This window comes from Canis lupus, chromosome 10 (assembly GCF_003254725.2).
Source record: "Canis lupus dingo isolate Sandy chromosome 10, ASM325472v2, whole genome shotgun sequence".
NCBI classification, from domain to species: Eukaryota; Metazoa; Chordata; class Mammalia; order Carnivora; family Canidae; genus Canis; species Canis lupus.
The window spans coordinates 18,188,043-18,196,470 of NC_064252.1; the positions used below are offsets into that span (position 1 = coordinate 18,188,043).

The window sequence follows — 8,428 nt, forward strand, 5'->3', positions numbered from 1 at the left end:
GACAACAGACTTGCGTCCTCACAGCCGGATGCTGGAGGCAATAGGTCCAGGTGTGGGCGGGGCTGGTTCCTCTTGAGGCCTCTCTGTTTGCGGTGTAGACAACCGGCCTCTCCTCCCCTGCCACCCCTGCCGCCCTGTGTCCTTATGGGGTCATCTCTCTGAGCATGTCCATGTCCTCATCTCTAATAAGGATAGCAGTCCTGCTGGGTTACGGCCACCACATGACCTCATTTTACCTTAATCACCTCTGTAAGGGCCCCACCTCCAAACGCAGTCCCCCTCGGAGGTCCTGGGGGTGAGGACTCCCACGTGAATTTGGGGACACAGCTCAGCCCGACAGCCCCGTTGGGCATCACTGCTTCTCTGTTATCTGGTTTGGAGCGGACACAAGCCCCGTGCGTGCTCACCCGACCTCTACGTTGTAAACCGTCCTTTAGGTCGGTCACCTCGGGGCAGACTCGCCGACCCCGCCGCCTGCGCATCGGGCCCTCGCCGGACCCCAGAGCCCTGGCTGGCGACCTGGGACTGCCCTTTGTGTCCATCTCTGGGTTGGGCGTGCTGGTGTCTGTGGGGCCCCCTCACCTGGATGGAGGAGCCCCCGCTGCTCTCCCGGCCTGGTCCCCTCTCTCCTCTGCTCAGGTGGCGGGGGGCGGGTAGGCAGCCCTGGATGGGGTCAGACTTGGCTTTTTCTGCACAGACGCGGAGTTATTTGCAGGAGCTGGATGGTCCATACGTCACCATCCCAGACCCTATGTCTGTGAACCAGGCCTTCGAATCATTGTCCGTCTCCCGAGGTTTTCCTGCAGTGTCTCAATGTGTGGGGAGGGGCCTGGATTCTGGGCACTGGCCACTTACCCTTCCCGCGTCCTGCAGACGCTCCCTCCCTCCATGCCTTCTGACCGCGCTTGTGAGTCTTCTCCAGAGAGAGGGTCTGAATCTTCACGTCCACTGTGTCAACATCGTGTGTCCACTCGGCAGGGCCACGGGGTGTCCGGGGGTGAGGCTCTCCCTGCCGATCAGCGCCGGGGCTCGGTTGGAAGCACGTGGGGGGAGACACGACTTCCCCAGAACCGCCTGCCGGGGTCCCGCTCTCACGTGCCCCGTAAAGCCTCAGCCACCCCCACCCCAGTCCTGCGGCCATGGCGGCCGCTCGGGAGGCTGGTCTGTGCGTGTCCATCTCGTGCTCAGCGGCCTTGCCGCGCCCTCATTAAGGGGGATGGTTTGTGGTTGGCCCACTTTCACACAGAAACCTTGCAGCTGGACCAGCACCTGGAGACCCCTGGGGGATCTGGGGAGGCTGGGGTCCCAGAGGAGGACCCGAAGGGCAGAGGCGGCCAAAGGGTCGAGCATCTTGCTGCCCGCGTGCAGGTGTCTGTGCGGCTTTGCCCGCCGGTCTCCCACTTCCCAGAGCCCCATGTCCATGGACGCCGGCGCCAGCCCCGCAGCCCTGGGGGCCGGTGGTGTCACCTGCAGCCCCCGAGCTTCTGACCCACTTGGTCTGGGGCAGCCCAGAACTGGCCTTGCTGACCAGCCCAGGACCTGCTGGCCTGCGTCTGACTCTGCCCCACACCCAGTCGCTGCCCCACGTGGCCGCCCCTTGTCTGGCTCCAGCACCAGGTCTTCCGGCTCAGGGGAGCCACAGTGCAGCCATCGGCAGAGGGCACTCACCCCTGGAAGGCCAGGCGCCCCTGGGGCTGGGGGACCCCGGGGACCTGCCGGGTTGGGGGCGGGGTGGACAGTGGTGGAGCCAGCCGGGGAGGCGGGCCCAGCTTCTGCACCCTCTGCGAGCCGCACTCAGGGTCCTGCTGGCCGCAAGGAGGGGCGGTGGGAGAGCCCCAGCAGCAGCAGCAGGGCTGGAAATAGACCCAGATCCTGCAAATGAAATGATCTCAAGCGTCACGGGCAAAAACCCAATTATGGAGCAAATTAACTAAGAGTTACAGATGCAATCGAATAAACCAGACAAGCCTTGGCGTGGAGACAGGCCCCGCTGGCAGTGGCGGACATGGTGACAGGGCGGGAAGGACGGGCAGCGCGGGGCGTCCATGGCTGGGGCGAGGGACCGGCAGGCCTGACCGTGCTCGTGACTGCACAGCAGCCCAGGCCGACGTCCGGCCCCCGACCGGAGCCTCTCCACCCCAGCCTGTGCCGGGGACCCGCCTGAAGGGCAGTGGGGCTGACCCCTGGCTGAGATCATTCCCGAACCTGTCGTGCCCCCTGCTGCACGCTGCAGCTGTGCTGAGCGTGACTTGGAGCCGGGTCAGCGCCGTCAGCAGGTGTGAGCGCGCCAACGCCAGCCCCACCAGGAAGGGCCCGAGAGGACAGTGGGGCGGGGAGGAATCGGCGCTGGGCGCCTGCTGGCCCGGGAGGGACTGGTTAGTGGGAGCGCGCGTGCAGACGAGCCCCAGGGACCCCGCGCTGGCCACTCCTGCCTCGCGCTGACCCCATGGCCGTGACCTCGAGGCACAGCGGGGTGACGGGGGAGAAGCAGCCCCCTGGGTCAGCCCCTTTCCTGGGCCTCTCAGGGCGGGAGCAGGCCATGCCCCCTTTTGTGACATGCCCAGGTCACGACCAGTGAGCAACAGCCTGTCCCATGTGTGACACGGATGGGGTCGCGGCAGGTGGACAGGGGTGGGTGGCGCACACAGCCAACCCCCCCGCCGACCCTGCTGGGCGGCTCCCACCTCCTTCCCTGGGTGCGGGGCACCTGACACGGGGCTGCACCTGCTCGCCTTGGGGTGGGGGCTCCCCTCAGGCTGGACCCCAGAAGGCAGGCGGGGGTGCGACCCGACACGTTGGAGGGCGCACCCCACATTGCGCAGGAGCCCGTGGCTGCACCCCTGCTCTCCCCGCGGCTGTGGGGGAAGGAAGCGCCCTGGGGCGCCACCTCCTGGTGGCTTCTCGCCCCGCACCTGCTCACCTGAGCAACCTCGCCAGGTGAGCCCTGCGCCCGTGGACGACCTGGCTGCGGTTACTCCGGGCCTGGGCCTGGCATCACCGCCTGCCCCCGGGACCTGGTCCCAGACGCTGCGGCTGGGAAGCAGGTGGGAGGTCCGGCACGGCAAGCGGGGTCACAGCTGGGAACCCACAGTCTGGATGTGCTGGGGCTCAGGGGCGCGGGTTCTAATGGGACTGGAGCGCCTCCGGGAGTCAGACAGCGTGCGCTTGAGGTTGTTCTCCAGGGAGACCACACAGGGAGCCGCGGGGCGGGACACAGGGCGGGGGTCCTGGGGGGGACAGAGCGACCGGGGCGGGGCCCAGAGCGGTGCCTCGTTTCACTGAGGGGGCTCCGCGCAGTAGCTTAACCTACGTGGATCAGCTCCTCTGTCTTAAGTCCTATCGAAGCCTATTCTGAAATCCACAGGAAGAGCTGGTTTGGGTCGTTACCGAGCCCCAGTCCCGCAGGCTGGGGGGGCCCCAACTCCGGGGTGCAGGGCTGTGGCTGCCGTTGTGACCTTCCTGGCCCGAGGTGCCCAGCGGTCCCAAGCCATGGGCGGGCTTCCCGGGGGGCAGGGCAGGGGTCCCATGCTGGGGGAGCGACCTCGGGGAGAGCGGGCTGGGGGTCGTTTGTGGCTCCTTTAAATTACCTGCACTTTAAAAAAAATTATTTATTCATGATAGACACAGAGAGAGAGAGAGAGAGAGAGAGAGAGGCAGAGACACAGGCAGAGGGAGAAGCAGACTCCACGCAGGGAGCCCGATGCGGGACTCGATCCCGGGACTCCAGGATCATGCCCTGGGCCGAAGGCAGTGCTAAACCACTGAGCCCCCCAGGGATCCCCCTACCTGCACATTTTTGAAATGGAATGCATTATTTCAGAATCACATATTCTTGTTTTAATTAACTTTTAATTTTTCTGAACTTTCAATTATCCCCGGAGCTGGGAGCAAAGCCCGTTGGGCAGCGCTGGCTCTGCAATTGCGGAGCAGGTGCGGGCAGTGAGGGGGGAGGACGGCCCAGGCCGCCGAGCTCGGGTCCATCCTCACAGGTCTTTGTCTCCCACCCAGGGTCCCTGCTAGGCCCGAACCCACCGTGTGTAGGACCCAGAAGCCCTGAGACGTTACGGTTTCGACGCAGAAGGTTAATGACTGAGCGACGAAATCCCGCCTTGGAGAACCGGGGATCGTATCCAAGGGTCTACACCTGTAGGCACAGAGATCTGTCCCGTGAGCTCCTCGTTTCGGGGGAACGTGTACTGGTCACGCAGGGCACAGGGGCGCGGGGTGTGGTGCTGATGCGCGGCCTGTGGGAGGTGAGCTGAAGCTCGGGACTGCAGGCTGGCCCCGGCTCCAGTCCGGGGGGTGCCCACCCGAGGGCACGCAGCAGGCGACGTCTGGGAGCCTCAAAGCAATCTTACGAGAGAGTCTGTCCCCACTTACAGAAGAAGAAACTGAGACCTAGGGGGCTAAGGACCGCCCCGGGGTGACCTTCTCCAGCCCCGGGCCAGCAGCACAGCAGGGACGCACTCCCTGTGGCAGGGGGGTGGGTCCCAGAGCTGAGCGCTGCCCCCACTGCCCCCGGGACACCTGGACCCCGTGCCGCAGCTGAGGGACCTGGCCGGGGTCTCCGGTGATGAGCCCAAGGTCACTCAAGGTCATGTGGGTGTAGACCTGGGGGGAGGTGGAGACCCTGAGCCCATGCCCCAGAAGGCTGAGCTTACAGACCTGGGAAAACGCTCGGTTTAATTTCAGATGCCGGCACCTCCGTGCGGGAAGGAGAGCGAAGCTGAGCCCAGGCTGGGCGGCCGGTCTGGGCCGTGGGGGACTGTCCTCCGTCCCCTGGGCTCCCAAAGGCCGGGAAGGGGGAGCCCGGGGTCGCGGCCTGCCGACCCTTTCTGGAGCAGGTGCCCAGGCTCCTGGCGCTTGGCGGGGACCCCGACACGCAGGGAGCGGGACACACGTTTTCCTTTTAAATCACGGAGGTTTTTTATTTTACATGGAAGTATTTCATGTTTTGTAACAAATTTTAGCGATTTCTAGTGTTTAGAGGCGACCAAAGCTGTCAAGTGTGGGTGTGACCCGTTTCCTGGTGGGGACCTTGTCGCCACCCCGAGGAACTTCTCAGAGCCTGTAAGTTGTAACAATGCGTTGGGCTGAATCAGGGAAACCAGGTCGGTGTTTGAACCACGTTTCTCAGAGGCGGAGCGTGGGTGGTGGGAGTGGGGGGGAGGGGGGAGCCCACCGCGTGGGGGGGGCTCGGGCTGCACCTGCTCTGTGTGCCCTTGGGGAGTGTGGGCCACCCCTGTGCTTTGTGGGGACCTGGTGGGGGCAGCGGTGCAGGGGAGGCTCCTGGGGACCCCCTCCCTGGGGGGCCCGCCTGGACTTGGGCTGAGGGAGGCCCCTGGAGACGCTGTCCACCTGCTGGAGGGACACGGGCTGGGTGGCCGCGGTAGGGCGTGTCTGCACACGGCCAGGGCCCTACCTCACCCTGGGGCAGGTACGTGCGCTTCCCTGGCTCCCCTGGCTCCCCCTCCTCTAGGACCCTCCCATGGGGGGCCGGCCCCCTGCCCCTGGGCTGCAGAAACCCCACAGTGCATGGTGTGCTGGTGCGGGGTGTGGGTGTGTGGGTGCACGGATGTGGGGTGCGGCATGCGCAGGTGTGTGGGGGTTGTGTGGGTATGGGGTGCGGGTGTGCGGGGTGCGCGGGTGCGCGGTGCAGGTTGTGGGGTGCGTGGTGCGCGGGTGTGGGGTACGCGGTTTGGGGTGTGGGTGTGGGGTGCAGGGTGCACGGTGCGGGGTCTGGGTGCGGGTGTGGGCTGTGGGGATGTGGGATGTAGGGTGCATGGTGCGGGGTCCGGGTGCGGGATGCGGGGTCCGGGTGTGCGGACCACCCTGCACAGCACAGCGCCTGTGTAATTTCACGGACATTAGGCTCAGTGGGCGCGAAGCGGGCGGCACGGACCTCACGCGGTCCCGCGGGCACCAGGGGGGACGTCAATACGGGGATTGAGGTGCCATTCACACGTCAGGTTTATTGAGATGAAAATGTCTAATCAGAAAAACACGCGGGGCTTAGACCGCGTGGCCGGACGATGCCAAAACAATTTATCTTAGAAATTAATTTGGAGGAACAGGTTGCCTGAGGGGCGGGTGCCGAAAGTTTTGTTTCCAATTTATCAAAGCCCCAGAGGCTGGTCAACCGCCAGTGTGGGCTCAGGGGTGGGGGTGCGGGTCTGGGTGGGGGTGGGGGTCTGCGCACTCCTCCAGCCCTTCCCGCCTGCCCTCCCGGCCCCTGGTCCCCGCGGTCCCTTCCTTCTAGAGCTGGTCACCTGCCCCTGGGCCGCCTGGTCTCCTCCTGGGTGCACCCCACCCCAGGGGCGGCCCGTCGACCTGCTTGGAGCTCTTGCCCCCCTCCCCCCTCCCCCACTCCCTCCCCCTTCCCCCACGGAGCCTGGCAGGAGCGTGTGGGGTCCCCGCGCCCCGATGCGCCCCTGCCCCGCGGCGGGTCCTGGTCTCCACGTCTTCCGTGAGCGCCGCAGGGATTGGCTCAGACACACTTGAATCCACCTTCTTTACGCAACCGGAAAATCCCTAATAAGCGAGATTTTTTTTTTTTTTAAACTCACGACTTTATTCTCAGAGTAATTCAATATTTATCTCGAAAGGCTGATAGTGATGTTGAGCATCTTTTCGGGCACTTTCGGCGTCTGTGTGTCTTCCTGGGAGAAGCGTGTGTCTTCGTCGGCCTCCCGGGTAGGGGCGGGGCGGGGTGAGGGTCTGAGCTGGGGAGCTGGCCCGCCGGCCCTGCCACAGCCGTCCTCTGGCTGGCAGAGACCATGTGCTGCCACCGCCCCCCGCCCAGCAGGACAGCCCCACCCCTGTGACCTCCCCCGGCTCCAGTCACCCCCCAAGGCCCCACCTCCAAACACCACCCCCCCAGGGTTAGGGCCCTGACATGTGAATTTTGGGGGAACACAGACATGCAGTCCCTAAGGGACCCTTTGCCTGTTTTGAATTGGGTTGATTTTGTTGTTGTTCGGTTGTGGGAGCTCTTTACATATTCAGGGTACCAGACCCTTGCCAGGTAGAAGATACTCCTCAGTAGGTTGTCTTTTCACTCTTGACAGTTTCCTTTCAAGCACGAAAGTTCTTAATTTTGGGGAAACCCAGGTCATCTGTTTTTTCTTTTGTTGCCTATGCTTTGGTGTCACATCCGAGAAATCAGCATGAATCCATTGTCGGGGGGCCTTCTTGCCTTTGTGTTTCCTTCTCAGACTCTTGATAGTTTTTAACCCTTATGTTTAGGCCTTTGGTTCATCTGAGCTGATTTTTAATAGCGTGTCAGGTAAGGGACACTGAGGAAAACAGAGGGAGAAAATGGCAATCTTAGGTCGCGGCATGGGCGCAGGGTCTGGCGGGGACGGAGGCGCCAGTGGCGTGTGTCTGGGATCCCGGGGGCCTGCCAGGCAGGGCGCATACCTGCTCACAGCCAGCGGTGTCCCCGAGGTGCCGAGAGCTGACCGGGGGCTCAGGGGACGGTGGGTGGGATGGGGCCGCATGTCATCTCCGTGTGGGACCCGGGCCTGGAAGCCCCTTGTCCCTGCAGAGCCTTATGCAGGGGAGCAGCTTGGATGGGTCAGGCCCGCCCGGATGTGGCCCTTCCCCGGGGACCCTGCTTCCGGCTGCTGCCCGACAAGGCCTGGGGCGGCTGTTCAGCCAAGCTCGGGTCGTCCTGGGGCGTGGGGGCCCTTGGCGACTCGTTCCCCCCCTGCCCCCACTCTGAGAGCTGGCCAGCCGACTGCAGACCCCAGCCTGCCCTGGACCCCCCTCCAGCCCCAGGGACGGGGATGGAGAAGTCACAAGAGGGGACTTGTCAAGCGCGTCCTGGCCGCACGGGGGTGGACAGGCCGGGCCGGGACCCCCGCAAGCCCGGGCACTGCACCTTCCTCCTTGGTGGGCGGTTTCCCGAGGGGCGGGTGGAGGCTAGGCGGGGGCCCTGGGGAGCTCCTGTCCGCCCCCAAGCCCTGGCCTCGCTGCCATCCGGACCCCATAGCGGTGTGTCCAGGAGCCGCGGGGCCCCGCGCAGCAGCCCTCCATGGTCCTTGAAGCCGAAGCGCCCACTGGAGTGACCCTCCCCTTCCACAGGATCCCGATGCCTTCCAGACACTTCACCTAAGAATTACCTGAATTACGCCGCCTGCGTTTCCCTTGTTTCTGCAGGCGGCTCTGGGCCCCCGGAGGTCACCGGTGGTGGGCGTGAGGGGGGCCGTGTCCCTGTCCCCCCACAGATGGCGCTGTGCCCCCGCAGTTGCGCAAGCCGCCCTCCCCGGGACTTCACTTTCCTCTGACGCCACAATCTACAGACTCCACTGTTGGTTTAGGGATTTGGGGAGACTTACTTAAAATTAAGTAAATACGTGAACAGGGGAGTCACCGTCTTCCGAATGGGACTGTCATCTGTGACCAGTTCGCTGGTTAATGCCTGGAT

The 8,428-nt window shown here is 64.4% G+C and overlaps 1 long non-coding RNA gene across 1 annotated transcript; it reads left to right on the top strand.

The window, feature by feature from the left end:
* The first annotated feature begins 2,621 nt into the window (after window positions 1-2,621).
* On the top strand, window positions 2,622-5,138 carry LOC112674944 (uncharacterized). The gene is made up of 4 exons (XR_003145671.3): window positions 2,622-2,937; window positions 4,009-4,167; window positions 4,383-4,594; window positions 4,693-5,138. It is a non-coding gene; the product is annotated as an uncharacterized LOC112674944 (long non-coding RNA).
* The last annotated feature ends 3,290 nt before the right edge of the window (window positions 5,139-8,428 follow it).